Source organism: Mus musculus, chromosome 5, assembly GCF_000001635.26.
Source record: "Mus musculus strain C57BL/6J chromosome 5, GRCm38.p6 C57BL/6J".
In the NCBI taxonomy this organism is placed as follows: domain Eukaryota; kingdom Metazoa; phylum Chordata; class Mammalia; order Rodentia; family Muridae; genus Mus; species Mus musculus.
The window spans coordinates 110512657-110530733 of record NC_000071.6 but is presented as its reverse complement, the minus strand read 5'-3'; the positions used below and the strand labels follow the sequence as shown (position 1 = coordinate 110530733).

Sequence of the window (18077 nt, the reverse complement as noted above, 5' to 3'; positions counted from 1 at the left end):
TACATGAATATATTTTTAATATATAAATATGATTCATATATATGAATGGAACACGAATATATACATAAATGCACTCCTTCATTTGAGTGGTTGTATTATATTCTTTCATGTGTGTACGTAGTGAGTGTATATGTGCACAAGCATGACATCATGTGTATGCACCATTGTGTGTACATTCTTGCATCTGTGGTCTTACATATACATGTTTATTTCAACATTGTATGCCTGCATAGATGAGTTTGCATAGGTAAGCTTGCATGTGTGTGCACCTGCATGTATATTCATTTGAATATGTGCCTGCATGTATATAGTGTCTCAGTTTTTGTGCTCATGTATGCATGTGAAAGATTAGAACTACTAACAAGTAGAAAACGTAAAAACAAAATTCTAGGCCTTTAGGCCCAGGCTTGGAAATGTGACCTTTGTGACTCAATGCTCCAAGGTATGCTAATCATAAAACAGATAGCGACATCCCTCCACCCACCTGATTCCTGGGTTCAAAGAGTGTTAATTCAAAGAATGTGCTATTGTTAGGGGCTCTTAGAAACTGTCTTAAGAGATAACCTGAACAATGTGACTTTGCACTTCCTTGTGACTCTTAACTGGTATCTTTGGTATTTTTTTTCCAACAACGCCCTCCCCACTTCCTTGAGTTGTGGTTTCTTCCTTTAAATACCCCCTTATCCAGCTACTCGGGGCGTCATGGTCCTCTACCCCTGCGTGGTGTATGACTGTGGGCCCGAGAGCGCTCTTGAATAAAAATCCTCTTGCAGTTTGCAATAAGACTGTTTCTTGTAGGTGATTTTGGGGTGTCACCTCTCTTGAGTCAGAACATGGGGGAGTCCTCATGTTGTGGGTCTTTCACATGCTATATGTGTGCATTTTTATGTGTGTGTGTGTGTGCAGGGAGGTATACTTTTGCTTGCATGTTCTTTATGTGACTGTGTGTGACTTGGCATGCATATATAGTATGTTGTGTCATGAGCATGTCTCTGTGTGTGTTTCAGTCATGCATTGTACAAAAAAAAATGTTTCAGTCAACAGCAAATCACATACACAGCAGTGGCCCCACAATTACATAATTAATCACCTAATGATGTCATAACCATCTTAGTTTGTCTACACACACACGGTATATTCACAAAGCAGTGAAATTGCTTGGCAATGCAATTTCATGTTTTTCAGAAGATAACCTGTGTGGGTTAGTGTTTGTCAGCTTGACCCAAACTAGAGTCATTTGGGAAGAGGGAATCACAGTAGAGGAATTCCCTCCATCAGATTGGCATACTGGCATTTTCTTAAGTGATGATTGACGTGAGAACTTTGGGATAAACACATGCAAAGAGGAATAACAGCGACTTGCCACCAGTGGCCTCTGTGGATGCAGACATCATTACTGTTGATCAGAGTGTGAGCCCAGCTCCACAGGTTCAGCTGTTTATCTACACTTCATCCTCCTCCCTCCAGGCCCCCTCTTGGATCCATGTTCTGCATTAGAATTCCATGACCAAGGCCCAAAGAGGGGCATCTACTCCCTACAGGGCCCGCCACGGAGAGCCACCTGTGGCTCTGTCTCCTTCACTGTCTCCTTGAAGAGATGGAGATGGCATCACGGGAGTGTGTGGTGCTGGTGGCGAAACTCCCAAGATTTCCGCTTAAATGCAGCAACAAAGTTTTCATTAATTCTCCATAAGTGTAAATGTTCCCACGGGCACCAATTAAAGTCTTCTGTGGAGCTGAGCTTTCCCAAACAAGCACGATTTTAATTTGAATATCAAACACTTTGCACAGCAGGGCTGCTGAGATTCCCCACAGAGCCAGGCCCTGAGAGGGAGAGCTATCCTGGTCCTGTTTACCCCAACTCCTCTGGGTTTCTCCCCCACTGGGGTCCTTCTTTCCATCTCAATAACTCCCACCCGCCTTCTCCAAGAAAGTGCCCAAGACCCAGAATTCTCCAGGCTTTGCAAATATGGGTACGTGTATCTGGGGGGCTTAGAGCTGCTGGAGGTTGAAGTCTTAGCCAGTCATCTAGAAACTCACACTGAAGGGGTAGCAGGGTCACACACTATCAGTCTTTCTGTCCCTTACAGTAGGTTTGTTACCTAAAGAGCTTTCCGTTGTTCCCAGTAGATAAACCTTGTGCCTACCAATACTTCTTCAAAAATACAAGTTATCAGAAACTGCCAAGGTTTTGGTGTGTGTACACTGAGTGCATCATGTACATATGTGTGCATTTGTATGTATGTGTGTGTACATGTAGGTAGAGGCTCATGATCAACATTAGTTTTTGGTTGTTTTTTTTGTTTTTGTTTTGTTTTGTTTTGTTTTTTTAGGTTTTTTCCAGACAGGGTTTCTTTCTCTATATAGTCCTGGCTGTCCTGGAACTCACTCTGTAGACCAGGCTGGCCTCGAATTCAGAAATCCGCCTGCCTCTGCCTCTCAAGTGCTGGCATTAAAGGTGTGTGCCACCTCTGCCCGGCTAACATAAGGTATTTTGCCCTATTATTCTCTACGTTATATTTTGAGATGAGGTCTCTCATTGTACCCGGTGCTCACCAACTGGCTAGGCCAGATTACTGGCAAGCCTCAGGAATCTGCATGTCTCATGCCTGGTTTTCATCACTATCACTGTCATCATCACTGTCACCATCACCATCACTGTCACCACCACCACCATCACCATCATCATCACCACCACCATCATCATAATTATCATCACACCTACACAACGGGGCCTCTCTTCTTCAGGTTGATTTGGATACCTCTGGCCCCATAAGAGTTCTCTCAATATGCCTATTACTGTCAGTCCATATAAGTACGTTTGGGTCAGAGCTAGGGTATGAATAGGTGGCTTGGAACCCATTGTTAATAATGTCCAGCTGCCACATCTCCAAAGCTATTGGTAAAACATGGGTCACTCACTGTGCCCAGCTTTGCCTGTGTGTCTACCTGAGAAAGGATAACCATGGCATTTCTTGTATTTTATTATTTGGTCACCTCTATTATTAAGCTAACCAGCAACCATTTTCCCTTCTTCTATTTTTTTCTTGTTTATTTGTTTTTGTTTTCTTTGTTTTTTCAAACAAGGTTTCACAGTGTAGACCAAACTATCCTGGAACTCTTAGAAGTCTTTCTCCTGCCTCTGTCTCCCAGGTGCTGGTATTAAAGGTGTGTACCACCACCTCCCCGCTCCACTCTTCTTGAACTGTAAGATTTCTTTGAGGAACCACTTACTCTAAACCCATTGTTGGAGGTAACATTAACCAACTCTAAGCTCCAAGAATGATCCATGCATCTATCACAGCCTGTTAACATAGCCCCCACCCCGCCAGCCCTTGGCTTCAGGGAAGCCCATGGCTCAAACCAGGCCAATATAACTTATTTCATGACCTTTTAAAAAAATATTTTAATATTTGATTCAAGTTGTTGGTGCTACTTGGGTAGGCTTAGGGGTATGACATTGTTTGATTTTTTTTTTGTTTTTATTTATTTACTTTAGGTATATGAGCACACTGTTGCTGTACTAATGGTTGTGAGCCATTATGTGGTTGCTGGGAATTTGAATTCAGGACCTCTGCTTACTCCAGCCTAAAGATTTATTATTATATCTAAGTACACTGTAGCTGTCCTTCAGACACACCAGAAGAGGGCGCCAGATCTCATTACAGATGGTTGTGAGACACCATATGGTTGCTGGGATTTGAACTCAGGACCTTCGGAAGAGCAGTCGGTGCTCTTAACCTCTGAGCCATCTCTCCAACCCCTTCGTGGCCTTTTTTAGAAACGCCAGATGTACCCTTTTACCATCAGTTTTGTGCGTCCTGTAGAAGGTGGGTAAGGGGTTTCTGGTATGTCTTCCCTAGCAACAGAAAGCTGGACTGGGGAGCTAGTAGCAGGAGACAGCTGAGCTCTTATGAGGCTTCCTAGCCTGTGGCAGCTGTGCCTGAGGCAGCTGCACAACTGAAAGGCTTGCTCTGATGTGTTTGGCTGACTTCTACCACATGCAATCAAAGCAGTCTTGGCACATTCATCTTGTGTGAAGGACTTTCCTGCGAAAGTCCCCACCAGGCTGACTTCTGCAGCACTTGAACATCATTTGAACATCTGCTCAGCTTCAGTCCCCTTCTCCCTGAAGTGGGATGAATGTTCCCACCTCTATCAGCTACGGCACAGGCTGTGTCAGCCAAATAAGCCTCTTTGGAATCGGCAGGATGTGCATGCTCAGAGGCCTGGGCTCTGCCTGTTTGTCAATCTAGCCCTGTGCTGGGGACACTAGAAAACAGAATGACCCATGTTCTCCCTATTGGAGATCTCCCCAACAGACTTAATCTTTGAGATTATAAAATAAGCCAGCAGTATCTCCTGAGGATAGTCTGGGCATAGTCATTAGTCCCTTGAGGGTCAGGCCTGACAGAATCTGGCCTATTCAGACATCTTGTTGCATGCCTGGGGCTCACTGCTCAGGAATACCTCTGGAGAGTCCTAGCCTCCTGTGTCTGCTCTGGGCAAGCAAGTCCTCTGGGCTCGTGAATCTTTTGTGGTCTTGTTTCAACTCCTGCCAAGGAGCCCTGCCTGATACTCTTCCTCAGTATATATTGAGTAGTGTGGGGTCTGGATATGGTTTCCGTGAGCCCCCCCCCGCCCCCCCGTCCCCCCCCACCCCCGGCTTGGTCGCCTCTCTACATGCAGTAGAACCGGGGAGAATGGAACTGATAAGTGAGGTGGATTGAAGTCTCATGCAAAAGTCTCAAACTTTGTTCAGAGCATCAGACAATTTATACTTTGAGGGTTACTCAGAGCCAAGTGAGTAAAGTGTACAGTCACCAGGCCAAAGCCACACATGGATTTTCCATAGAGGTGTATAAACAAATAATAGCCAGTTATGATGAATAATCTGAAGTCAATTGCTACATCTGGGAGGGGCACAAAAGCATAATCCAAGAAAAATTTTGTGACTTTGAAGAAACTGAAATCACAAATCTCTCGTCCTGGTTTCTTGGAGTTTTCTCCCAAGCACTCAGAATCCTCCTCATACGACTCCATTCTTGGAGCGTGATCTGACTTCCCAAGCTTCACGTCCTGCAGGCTTGGTCTCCAGTCTAAGGTGGCAGGAACCTTAAGAGGAAGGATCTAATAGAAAGGGGCTGAGTGAGCACCATGTCCTGGAGCCTACAGAACTACCAGCTACATAAACCGTTTCCTCATGAAGTACTCTGTCTCCAGTGTTTTGTTACAGCAACAGCAGATAAAGACACTATGTTATAATTAAAAGATAGTTTTCTCCCCCTCAGTGCTACCTCACAGCCTCACATCCATTTCTCACTATCCAGTGACTCAAACAAGCATTCAATTTTCTTGTCTGTGAAGACATGATCTGAAGCTGAGAAGCTACAGGTGTACCTCCGCTGTAGAGCACTTGCCTAGTCCAAGTAAGACCCCCAGGTTTGACGCATAGCTTCATAACTAATTAAAGGTGCTTATGGTTAAAATATCTGATGGAAAAAATATTCAGAAAATAGGAGGTGTCCAGCCCAGGCTTGTCACACACCCCACTGCTTCAGGGTTCCCTTACCCATTCCTGTTTCTGCTCTTCATCTGTTAGCAACCCACTGGGAGAAGCTTCCCACTGTGTGCCTGGTATTCCACTGTGTCAAGCGATCCTTAGATGCCTGATGTCTCTTCAGTGAAAGCTGAACACAAGAAAATATAAGGGATATGGGGAGAGGTGATACATACATGCACGCACATGCCTGCATGCACATGCCCACACGTTTGTGTATACACACACATGCATGCACACGCACACACATATGCTCATGGGCATGCATGATACACATACACACACATGCCTGCATGCACGTGCATGTATACATGCACCCACATACATGTGTGCACACACGTGAATACACTTGCACACATACACATGCATGGCTCCTTATTCTCATGAATACTTTCTGGACATATCAGTCACGGTAGTAGCCCCAAACTGAAAAGCATTCTGAATTTCTGCATCTCTAAGCACCAGGGAGAAGGTCTGGAGCTTCTCTCTCTCTCTCTCTCTCTCTCTCTCTCTCTCTCTCTCTCTCTCTCTCTCTCTCTCTCTTCTTTTTCTTTTCTTTTCTTTTCTTTCCTTTCTTTTTTTTTTTTTTTTTTTTTTTTTTTTTTTTTTTTTTTGAGACAGGGTTTCTCTGTATAGCCCTGGCTGTCCTGGAACTCACTCTGTAGACCAGGCTGGCCTCAAACTCAGAAATCCGCCTGCCTCTGCCTCTGCCTCTGCCTCTGCCTCTGCCTCTGCCTCTGCCTCTGCCTCTGCCTCTGCCTCTGCCTCTGCCTCTGCCTCTGCCTCTGCCTCTGCCTCTGCCTCTGCCTCTGCCTCTGCCTCTGCCTCTGCCTCTGCCTCTGCCTCTGCCTCTGCCTCTGCCTCTGCCTCTGCCTCTGCCTCTGCCTCTGCCTCTGCCTCTGCCTCCCAAGTGTTGGGATTAAAGGCATGTGCCACCACTGCCCGGCATCTGGAGCTTCCCTTGATGAAAGGTTTCATCACCAGATCGGCTCTGCCTGTGTCATGCCTCACCTTGGAATTCCAAGTACAGTCTGGCTCTCAGTCACTACTTGAACATCTTCCGAGCCCCTCCAGCTGGCCACTGGCTAGACATCTTTCCCCCACAAACCCACAGCTGTGGTCAGAGGATCAGATTGTCCTTACAATCACATCGGTCTTATTTTACCTGGCCCTGCCTCCTATGTTTTCAATCTACACAGAATCCTGTGAGCCATGTGTGCCCCTCAAGAGCCCTTGTCACACAAAGCCTTCCTCACATGGTACCACCATCTCCCAAACAGAGTGGAACAGGCATTGGCACAGCAGTTTCTGGGTCATTGCTGGCACCAGGGACAGACCCTGTGAATAGCTAGAAACGGAACTACAAAAGCCAGCATTCCAAGGTGAGCCTCTTGCCCCATCATGTCCCCTGACCCCCAAATGTCACAATTCTTGTTCTCAAACCCAGCAGCCAGAGCCCACCACTGCCTCAAGTAACCAAGATCATAGAGAGACTTTTAACTTTCTGCCCTTGCTCCCCTCCCCCTGTTGTCCCCAGACCCTAGCTCAAGACTTGGCTGCTAGTGGAAAATGCTGGAAGGGATGGTACCCTCAATCCGGTCTAGCCATATGCTCCTTCTCAAAGACTCGCTTCTCAAGTGGATGGATTTAAAGCCCCACTCTTCCTGCCAATACTGCATGCCTCTCTTTCCAGCAGGCTGGTCCAAGTGCTTCCTCCCCTGCCTTCCCAACACGGGGGAGGAAGGCAATCAGAATATATGAATAAGACAGGTCTTCTTGAATACTCTCCTCCTCCACAGGATGCGCCTGAAGATAAGATGAGGCTGCCAGGAACTGACTTTTCAATCTAGGTCCTGGGGGGGGGGGGGGATGGACTGCCGTGCTCCAGGACATGGCTGCTCAGTATGCAGTCACCCCAGACCCTGTTCCTGAGCTATATAGTTGGGATCCACCCAGACTCTGCAGGGACTCTACTGAGCTTTCCCTCAGCTCCAGGAAAGTCCCTAAAGACCAAACTGCTTCCCTTAAAAGCATTCCACCATGGCTCATTTGTAAGGACAGCTTCCCTTTGGCTCTGCCTTAAAAGCAGGAGCCAGAACTTTCCAGAACAAAGCACATTGAGCCCCTGGATTCAGACACAGTATGGAAAAGCATGTGTCTCCAAAGAGGGGCCTTCCTCACTGGCACCCCCACAATGAGAGGAGTGGTGAATGGCCTGAGCTTCTATGTATAGGAGATACTATTGCACAGCTTGGTGGGGGGCGGGTCTCAGAAGTGCCCTTGGGAGCACCTCTTTGCATCCTGCCACAAGGTGCCTAGGCTGTCACTGATGCTAGCATCCCATACTGACTTCCGCAGCAGCAGCCATGATGAGCTTCTCTGGGGATATCCTAGGAGCCCCGAGACAGAGCCACATGGAGGTGGGTGTCCATTTATGGTGAAAGCTAGGCTGAGAAACAAACTCAGTGAACTCAGCAACCCCACAGCTGACTGTGTGCTCCTGCCTGCCACCCACAGCCTCTTCCAGTGTTCACTTACAGCAGGGACAATCAGAGAAGCTGCTACTTACAGGCAGGTCTTTCTTCAGAACTTCGATAGCTACCCTGCCCCCTATCTACCCAGAGCTTCTACTCTTGACTATGTTCCTGAAGGCAACATATTCATGCTCAGGAAAAAAACCTTTCATGTTCAGGCAGAACAAGAACCAATCCCTCAGCCAGCCACGGGAATCTGCTAGACCCTTGGATCCCTCCTATCTCACGTACACCGATGGCCTCGTGAGCCACTATCAGTCAGTAGTGATTGTTGTCCCACGGACAGTCACTATCCCATCAATTTTACATTATAAATGTGAAATGTGGCTTCCAAAAATGTGGCTAGCTACTGTGGTCTGGAAGTCACTGCCATGTCCCCCCAGAAGTTCATGCGCTGGAGCAAGTCCCTCTGTGGTGAAGACACAGAAGGGCAGAAAGTTGACTTCCCACCCTACCCTCACCTTCTATTCCTGAACCCTGGAGACATCTGAATAGGTGGAAGCAGACGAAGAGAGCAAGGAGCTCCCAGCCCTGTGTGTTCCAGTCTCTGTGCGCTGGTTCTACTTCAGCCCACCATCTGGCACTCTGCTTGGATCTACAGTGTTTACTTTCTGGAACTCTGCAGTCATGGGGTCTGAGACGGGAAGCGACTGTGTGTGGAAAACTGCGCTTCCTTTTCATATGTTCTGGTGCCGCAGAACAGCTTGCTTTCTGTACTTTAAAAACAAACCAGAAAGAAAAAATGAAAAGGGGCTAGCCAAGCCTTTTCTTTTCCCCACCGAGGCAGGAAGCCTAGAGACTCCAGTCTCTCTCTCTCTCTCTCTCTCTTTCTCTCTCTCTCTCTCTCCCTCTCTCTCTCCCTCTCTCCCTCTCTCTCTCCCTCTCTCTCTCCCTCTCCCTCTCCCTCTCCCTCTCCCTCTCTCCCCTCTCCCTCTCCCTCTCCCTCTCCCTCTCCCTCTCCCTCTCTCTCTCTCTCTCCCTCTTTCTCTCTCTGAAAGGTGGGTCACCTGGTGCCTGGTGTAATGGAAGGTGTCATCAGATGCCTTGTCTCATTAAGGGTGCCCTCGGAACCTCTTGGCTCTTCTGGGATCTGCAGGTAAGCTGGGTGGGTGTTGAGACGTGACACCTGTGTTGTATAGTAGTGAGCTCTAGGAAGGCCAAGAGTGTTCCAGTGGGAGGCCTGAGCACTAGTTGGTCCTCTGTCCCCAAGATTTGCACTGTTAGTGGGGTGCAATGGAAACCCTCTACTATATAACAAAGACCCTAGCTTTGGAACTGAGAACGGGGAACCCGGTAAACTCTGCTCTACAACAGCTGTCTTGCTACTCTCTCCCTCAACCAACTCTGTCCTCACCTCCTTCTTCCTTGATGTGTTCCTGGAAGCTCCCAGATCCATGAGGAGGAAAGCTCCCAGACTCCATGAGGCAGGAACTCTGAGTCATGTTTCTATTTTCTGTACCCCCAGAAAGTAGAAACCCCAGAGAGTGGTAGAACCCATATGGAGCCTTGTCAGCCTCTCTTGCAGTGGGCATAAGTTCCCTGGAAGAGAACATGAAACACGTGGTACCCATGAGTGAAGCAGACATGGAGGAGGGATGGTGAGCCAACTGATGCCCCAACTAAATAGCTACGGGGGCTACCAAGGCCAGTTGCTATGGGTGTGGCTATATTGTCTTGCAGTTCTCTGGTCCCAAGTGCAGAGACCCCCAGGGCTCTGGTTGACCTTTTGTGGGTCAGGGCCATCAAAGATCACTTCCAGTGTCAGGAAATGGGGGCTGCATGAGAACCTGGCACCTCCAAGCAGCAAGTGCCAGAGGAACAGGCCTGTCTCACAGATGGTGAAAACTATTTTGATTAAAGAAGTCGTGCCGGGCGTGGTGGCGCACACCTTTGATCCCAGCACTTGGGAGGCAGAGGCAGGCGGATTTCTGAGTTCGAGGCCAGCCTGGTCTACAAAGTGAGCTCCAGGACAGCCAGGGCTATACAGAGAAACCCTGTCTCAAAAAAAAAAAAAAAAAAAAAAGAATAAAGAAGTCACACTAAGGCCCAGGCCTGCACAGAGCCCTAACTATTGATGCCACACAGTTAGATCTACATATGTCTCCTTTCTGCACACAGTGGGACCGCTGTCCTAGCTTCTCACTCTCAGCACCACAGGACTTTCCCCTAGCTTCAGAGTGTACCGAAGGGGCAGAAGGCCCTCAGGTGTGCAGCTACTGGGAGTGGCCCACTTCCAGGTCCCTCATTAGCTCTGAATCTCTCTAATTGGCAGATCTTACTAGTGTGTCCCCTAGGAGTTGTCTCTGTCAGTGCTGAACAGCAGATCTTCTGTGGCTCCAGAATTCCCTAAATTATCCATGAGACCAGATATCATGGATGGGAGCAGGCCCAGTCCTAGATCTCATGGAGGGATATGGGCCTAGCTATTATGGATGGAAACAGGCCCAGTGTACTGACCCAGATATCATGGATGGGAGCAGGCCCAGTGTACTCGCCTATTATGGATGGGAGCAGGCCCAGTGTACTGACCCAGATATCATGAATGTGATCAGGCCCAATGTACTGACCCAGATATCATGGATGGGAACAAGTCCAGTGTACTCAACTAACTATTATGGATGGGAGAAGGCCCAGTGTACTGACCCAGATATTATGGGTGGGAGCAGGACCAGTGTACTCACCCAGATATCATGGTGGGAGCAGGCCCAGTATACTCACCCAGATACCATGGACGGAAGCGGGCCCAGTGTACTCATCCAGTCCGACCACCCTTGCTCAGAGAAGCTGATCTGTCCTGTGAGACACCTGTCTGCATCTAGAAGCCCAGACTGCTTTTAGAATAGACTGGTGTTTCCAAAAGCCATGCAGTCTGACCATGCTGCCTCCTTCGTTTTCTCACTCACTCACTCACTCACTCCCCTCTTCCCTTCTCATTGCCCATTCCTGTCCTCTAGCCTCCTCTCTTGTCATGGGGCCTTTGTAGATGGTGCTACCACACTCAGTATTCTGCACCTACACACACACACACAAACCGTGAAGTTCCCTTTCATCAAGCTAACTACTGCTCATCCTTTACATGTCAGCCCTTCTCACTCCCAGAATGTGTCAGGACTCTTGTTCTTCTAGGTAGTCGCAAAGTAGCTCTTACCAGCAGTCATAGCAACATGGATGTGCTTGTTCAATGGCTATCTTCCTAGTGGTCAAAAGCCCTGGAAAAGAGACACCTTGTCCCCTGGAGCCTGACCAATACAGATGCGAATGCTCGCAGCCAACCATGGGACTGAGCAGGGGAACCCCAATAGAAGAGCTAAGGGAAGGACTGAAGGAGCTGAAGGGGTTTGCAACTCCATAGGAAGAACAACAATACCAACCAACCAGACTCCTCAGAGCTCCCAGGGACTAAAACCACCAACCAAAGAGTACACATGGAGGAACCCATGGCTCCAGCTGCCTATGTAGCAGAGGATGGCCTTATCTGTTATCAGTGGGAGAAGAGGCCCTTGGTCCTGTGGAGGCTTGATGCCCCAGAGTAGGGGAGCGCTAGGGCGGTGAGGTGGGAGTGGGTGAGTGGGGGTAGGAGCACCCTCATAAAGGCAGGGAGGAGGGGATGGGGGGATTGCAGAGGGGAAACCAGGAAGGGGGATAACACTTGAAATGTAAATAAATAAAATAAACAAGAGAGAGACAAAGACAAAGAGACACAGAGAGACAGAGAGACAGAAAGAGAGAGAGAGAGAGCACACTGAGAGGGAGGGCAGAACCTGCCCATCCACCTCAGCCACTGCCACCTAGAAGTGTCCCCTTCTGAAGCTCCGCGCTCTGTCCTCATCACAGCTGTTTCTGACTCTCCTTGTGGCCTGACCCAGAAGGAAGGATGTCAGACACCAGTCTTTCACTAGGACAAAGTATCTTAATTGTTCCCATTATCTTCGAGCTTTTACTATTCCCGCTGTTGGCCTTCCTTTTCAAAGGAAGACAGAGGATGCTGTCGGGGCTCCTAATGCGCATGCTCATTGGCTTGATGCAGCCGGCCATGAAGGAGAAACCCTGTCTGGTCCTTTTACACAGTCTTCGGTGTGATAAAGATGGGAGGGGGGAGCTATATGTGGAAAGCACCCTCCAGGGATCCCTTGTGTGAGGCTGGCACTCCAGAAGCAGAGGCCTGGGCTCAGGAGGATCTACATAGGCAGGCGACTGAGCAGGCACTTCCTCCCCTGAGGTGCAGACAGGGATAGAAGCCTCAAGCCGGCTTCCTGGGTTCCGATTCTTGCCCTTCAACCAGGCATTGAACAAGGCACTTCCTTGTACTCAGAACACAGTGCTCCCCACTGCCCCAGCTCTCCTCTAGGAGTCACTGCGACTTCCAGCACCTAGTTGTGCGTGAGTTGATCTGTCTGCTTCCAGAGCGAATATCTGCCATTGTTCTGGCCAGCTCGAGCAGCCTATCCCATTCCAAGGACTGACTCGGGGTGGAGCTAGGCAGCATGGTGATCAAGACCCAGATTTTCAACCCAGCTAAAGAAAGAGGGGTTCCTGGAGGCCAACTCACAGAGATCCATCATGTAGATGAGAAACAGGACAAAGGTGAAGGAAGAAGAAGGGAGAACCTGAGCCATGATCGAAGCACCTGGGTACAGTTACGCCTGGAGCTTTCTGCTCTTGAATTTTCAGTTAAGGAAAGCCTTTCTGGAAGCTTCTGCATAAATCTGCATTTCTGTCCATTAAAATAGAAATTGGAAAAAACTAATAATAAATAAAGGATAGTGTCAGGTGTGGTGGCTCATGCCTGAGATCCCAGCACTTGGAAGGTCAAGGCAGAAGGATTACCATGAGTTTGTTGCCTGAGCTATACTGAAACAGTGTCTTGGGACTGTCCAGTAGTGCCAGCCCACATCCCTGACGTGGCAGCGATAAGGCTGTGAGTTCAGCTCCTGTCATCTGTCTGGATTTCATAAACTATTATAGACCTGATCCTTTGGACTGACCACCCATCTACCTGTGGACAGCCTCAAGATGTCTGTCCAGCTAGCACACCTAACATGTATAAAAACCCTGAGATTTTGCCGGGCAGTGGTGGTGCACTCCTTTAATCCCAGCACTTGGGAGGCAGAGGCAGGCAGATTTCTGAGTTCGAGGCCAGCCTGGTCTACAGAGTGAGTTCCAGGACAGAGAAAACCTGTCACAAAAAAAAAAAACCAAAAAAATTTTTTTTAAAATTAAAAAGCCTGAGTGATCCCAGCATAGCATAACCCACGAGTGGTGGTGTCACGGGTAACCTAAGCACTCAGAGAGAAAGGCAGTTTGAGATCATTTTCAGCTACGGCAACCTGAGGTCATGGTGAGCCATAGAGAACTGTCTCAAGAGAAAAGAAAGAAGGGAGGGAGAGAGGAAGGAAAATATCAAGGAGGAGGAAAGGAAAGGAAAGGAAAGGAAAGGAAAGGAAAGGAAAGGAAAGGAAAGGAAAGGAAAGGAAAGGAAAGGAAAGGAAAGGAAAATATGCTCTGCCACAAAGGACCTGGTAACCCTGAACCTTAGAAAAGAGGCTGGCACTGGAGAAGGAAGCTCAGGAAGGCCTGAAGTTTCCAGACCCAGTGCTGGCACACGCTGCCTTCTCCACGGTCCTCCATATAGACATCAGGATCTAGAGACAAGCCATTTATGATGTTTAGTGGATCACACCTTGAAGAAAGTACCATGTAGAAAGTAGAAAATCTTCTACTGTCCTGACCACCCACTCGTAGGTCCTCCTCAAGGTCAGCTCAGAGCAGACAACAGATCCTCCTAGCAGAGGGCTCCGGAGCCTCTGGGTTCTAGAGAGTGGCCCTGCTCGACCCTCCCTGGACCTGGAGGCCATCTATCTTTTATTCTCAAGCCACCGTCTCCATGGTTTCCTCCATGGTCTGTCTACCTCCCGTGGGAAACTTGGCATTTTTCTCTGAAAGTGTGACACTCCTCTTGGACCAACCACATAGCATCAGGAACCCGTAGCAAGTTCCATCAGGTGGCCTTTGGGACAGGGTCCAGCAGGGCTGCCATCTGGAACTCCTCACCCCAGTGGAATTTCAGAGAGCAGCCCAGATGGTGGGACAACTGACTGCTGACACTGCATACCTCACAAAAGGGAACCTACCTATCCTCCAAGGGCTCACAGTTTATGCAGTAAGCAAGAGACAGGGCATCCATCCAAGAGTCTCCTGAAAATGGCAAAGAAGCACAAGATTACTTCTCTTTTCAAACCACGGGTCATTACACCGGTGGTGCCATCGCTGGCTTCATGCTTCCTCAGCAAGCCTGCCCTACATGGGGTGGCAGGAGTTATACAGAGAAGGAACCCTCTCCATTCAGCCCTCGCAGGAAGCTCCTAGGCTGAGAATCCAGCTGTCTTCAGGTCCTGCTGGGGATCCATCAGACCCGAACTTCAATCTGGCTGTGTAACACGGGGGTGAAAACATCTCAGGGCCACATTGCATAAAATGAACACCACCTGAAAGCTTAGGGTTTGCAGAACTAAGTAAACAGCGCTTGCCTTAGAGCTGAGAGTTAACCCTAGGGTGCATGACATGTCACCATGCATCTTCCTTACTGCACACATCGCATGACATAGCAAGACTTCTGTGTCCCTGTGAGCCAATTGACTTTGGCTTATAACAAATCATCACTAGTAGTTCACCAATAGCAACATCCCCCCACTCAGACAGCTAATAGTGGGGGATGATGCTTAGGGCCAACATGCTTGTTTCCTCTCTATAGAGTGTGGTACTTTTTAAAACCAATACAGATCGTCTGTTTCCACACCCAAGCCTGTCAGGATATGTCTCTTTCCTACCCACTCCCTCCCACAGGTGGCAGGGTACCTGCTCTGCACACAAAGACTTTTCTCCTGGATCTGTCAGAGTCTGCAGTCATCAGCTGCCTACCTAGTCTATCTCCATCTCCTCACACAACCCAACATAGTTCATCTGTAATTCAACCATAAATAATGGCACTTTCCTGGTGCCCTGAAATGAGGTTACACATCAGAGTCTGAGCCCCACGGCAGGAAAGGAAACATCTCTGGGGAATTTCTGGGAAAGCTTTGCCCTGATAAAGAAATGTCTTCTTTTTTCTTTCTATTTTGAATGTTGATGTAATGGCTAGGGTCTGGTGGGCAGATTTTAGCAACGAAGTCTAAGGGTACTCACTATAGACGGTGACTCAGGAAGCAAGTCTGAGTTCTCCCTGACATCCTCCAGCCACTCTCTGAGCCTCGCATTGCCTGTCTATACCACATTTGCTTAAGTTATTGTTTGGTGCAGTTAAATTTACTCTCAAGTGAGATCAAACCCCTTAGATACATTAACCACGATTCATAGAAGATAGCCCTAATTTCATGCCTCGGCCAAGGCACCCCAGTGACTCAGGCTTCAAGCCAGAATACTTGGAAGTACCACATGATCCAGAACCCACAGAGAAAGCCTGGCTTCTGGCAGTGGGAGCTCTCCATGGCCTGAGGTTGAAGGTATGAGGGTGAGGATCTCAGGAGGACCTCAGCCAGTTCACGACGAGGGAAGGAGTCACCTACTCACCTGGTCTAAGGCCTATTCCTCAGTTGAACAGCTTGGAAACACCAAGTTTCTGATCACCAAACGCAGAATCATAGAGAAGCCGTACCCAAGCTCCAAACCTCCTCTCCTCTGGATGCAGCAGGCAGATCTCCTCTGTAGGTACACAGTTAGTGCAAACCGCCCCAGCAGATGGGTGCCAGCCCTCATTCCTCTTAATCTGCTTAGTTTAAACAAAAATGAACTTCCTGTTTTGCTTCTCAGCACCCTGTTGGGCCCCAGAGCATATCCTGGGTCTCTGGCTCAGCCTTTCTGGCCTCTCCCAGGTGACAGATCCTTTTTACAGCAACTCAAAGGGGACTTGAGCATAACAGTTGGAGGTCAGTTCTACAAAGGTGACTTCAGGAAACTGTCCACATGTAGACAAGGCTCCAAGGATGCGACTTGGAGAAGGAAGAACCCCCCCCCCCCCGTCTCCTTCAGAAGGTCACCGGCAGGTGGCCTTAACCATTCCATGGCTTTGGGGAAAGGCCATCCACAGTTCAGATGGTACTGCCCTCGTCACTCTCCCCTGGCCAGTAGGACAGAGGGCACAGTCAAGAAGCCAGGATTCTGCTTTCTGGTCCAACATTGACTCACCACGAAACCCTGAGCCTCTGCGTCCTCCTCTCAGAATGTAGTTACTTCCATTAGAATGGTGTCTGCAGGGGCTGAGAGATGATGGCTCAGCAGAGATCCTGGATTCAGGTCCCAGTACCTGCATGGTGACTTGCAACCATTCTTAACTCCAGTTCTGAAGGATCCAGCACCCTTTTTTGAACGTGAGGAGTACTAGGTATGCATTAGTACACATTACATGCATACAGGCAAAACATGTGTGCACATAAAATAAAAAAAAATAACTTTGAAGTTTGTTTAAAGCATGGTGTCTGCATGAGTCAGGGCTCATTCAGTAGCTGCAGACAGCAGATTCTCCGACTAGGAATGGCATAAGTCAGAAAAAGGATGCGCTGGTGCTCAGGGATAGTGTGAACTTCAGGCACATCCAAATCAAGATTAAGCCTCTCCCCCTCCTGGCTGATGCCTCATAGCTGGCTGTTCCCAGACTCCTGGTCTGTTCTGGTGACAAGATGGTGCCAGCTGTCCAGCTTCTTTTTTAACAGCTCCAAGCACTTGGCTCAGAGAACATTCTCTTCTCTTCACACGTGCAATGGATTAACTTTCTTTTGCTGTGACCAAGTGCCTGAGAGAAGCAATGTAAGAGGAAGAGCTAACTGCTGGGTTGGCTCACTGTTTTAGAGAGTTCGGGCCAAGGCTGCTATTAACCACTGTACTGGCTGGTTTTATGTGTCACCTTGACACAGGCTGGGGTCATCACAGAGAAAGGAGCTTCAGTTGAGGAAATGCCTCCATGAGATCCAGCTGTAAGGCATTTTCTCAATTAGTGATCAAGGGGGAAAGGCCCCTTGTGGGTGGGACCATCTCTGGGCTGGTAGTCTTGGTTCTATAAGAGAGCAGGCTGAGCAAGCCAGGGGAAGCAAGCCAGTAAAGAACATCCCTCCATGGCTTCTGCATCAGCTCCTGCTTTCTGACCTGCTTGAGTTCCAGTCCTGGCTTCCTTTGGTGATGAACAGCAGTATGGAAGTGTAAGCCGAATAAACTCTTTCCTCCCCAACTTGCTTCTTGGTCATGATGTTTGTGCAGGAATAGAAACCCTGACTAAGACAACCACTAAGCCATTTCTCCACCCCCTTTCAGTGGCGTTCTTAAGGTCACTGTATAACAATCCCTGTTGTCATAATGACTAGCAATGAAAGCAGGCAAGCCACACAACTCCCTCAGTGAGCAGAGGCTGTAAGCAGGGGCTTGGTCCTTAATGGTGCATGAACATCCCCAGCCACTGCCCACAGAGTGACAGAGGAGCTCTGTGGGAAAAGCCACAAGCACCTGACATGCCCACTTTGGGCAGAGACATCATGGGTCCCCAAAGCATTGCCCAAAATCACTAAAAGTGCTCAGACTGGTCACTCCTAAAGAGGGAAGAAGAGGGAAATGTCCCCAGCTCATGCCATAGGGCAGTATCACCTTCACAGAGCAGCTGGACAGGTGACGGTACAAACTCGTCTCATTGGATAACAATCTTTGTTTCAGACTGGGTATGAAATCCCAAGTACACTCTCAGCTGTGAAAAAACAAAAACAAAAACATCCTAGAGCAACAGGTTATCTCCATTCTCCTGGGGTTCTGAACACAGCTGCTGAGACAGGATGTTTTCAGCAACGTGCATCTTAAGACAGCATCCAGTGCTCCAGCAGCCCATATTGTCAACATCACCTGTGGCCTCCTGTGTCTATTTCTGTAGCCCTGTCACACCCTTCATGAGTTCCTCTCCTGGGGATGTCTGACCAGTTCCACTCACCTGCTGCCTGGGGAGCCCCAGG

At 48.5% G+C, this 18077-nt stretch overlaps 1 long non-coding RNA gene across 1 annotated transcript; it reads right to left on the bottom strand.

Annotated features, from left to right (window-relative positions):
- Positions 1–4753: 4753 nt before the first annotated feature.
- Positions 4754–15811, bottom strand: A630023P12Rik (RIKEN cDNA A630023P12 gene). The gene is made up of 3 exons (NR_102290.1): positions 15661–15811; positions 5573–5690; positions 4754–5130 (listed from the first exon to the last, which is right to left on the bottom strand). It is a non-coding gene; the product is annotated as an RIKEN cDNA A630023P12 gene (long non-coding RNA).
- Between the last annotated feature and the right edge of the window lie 2266 nt (positions 15812–18077).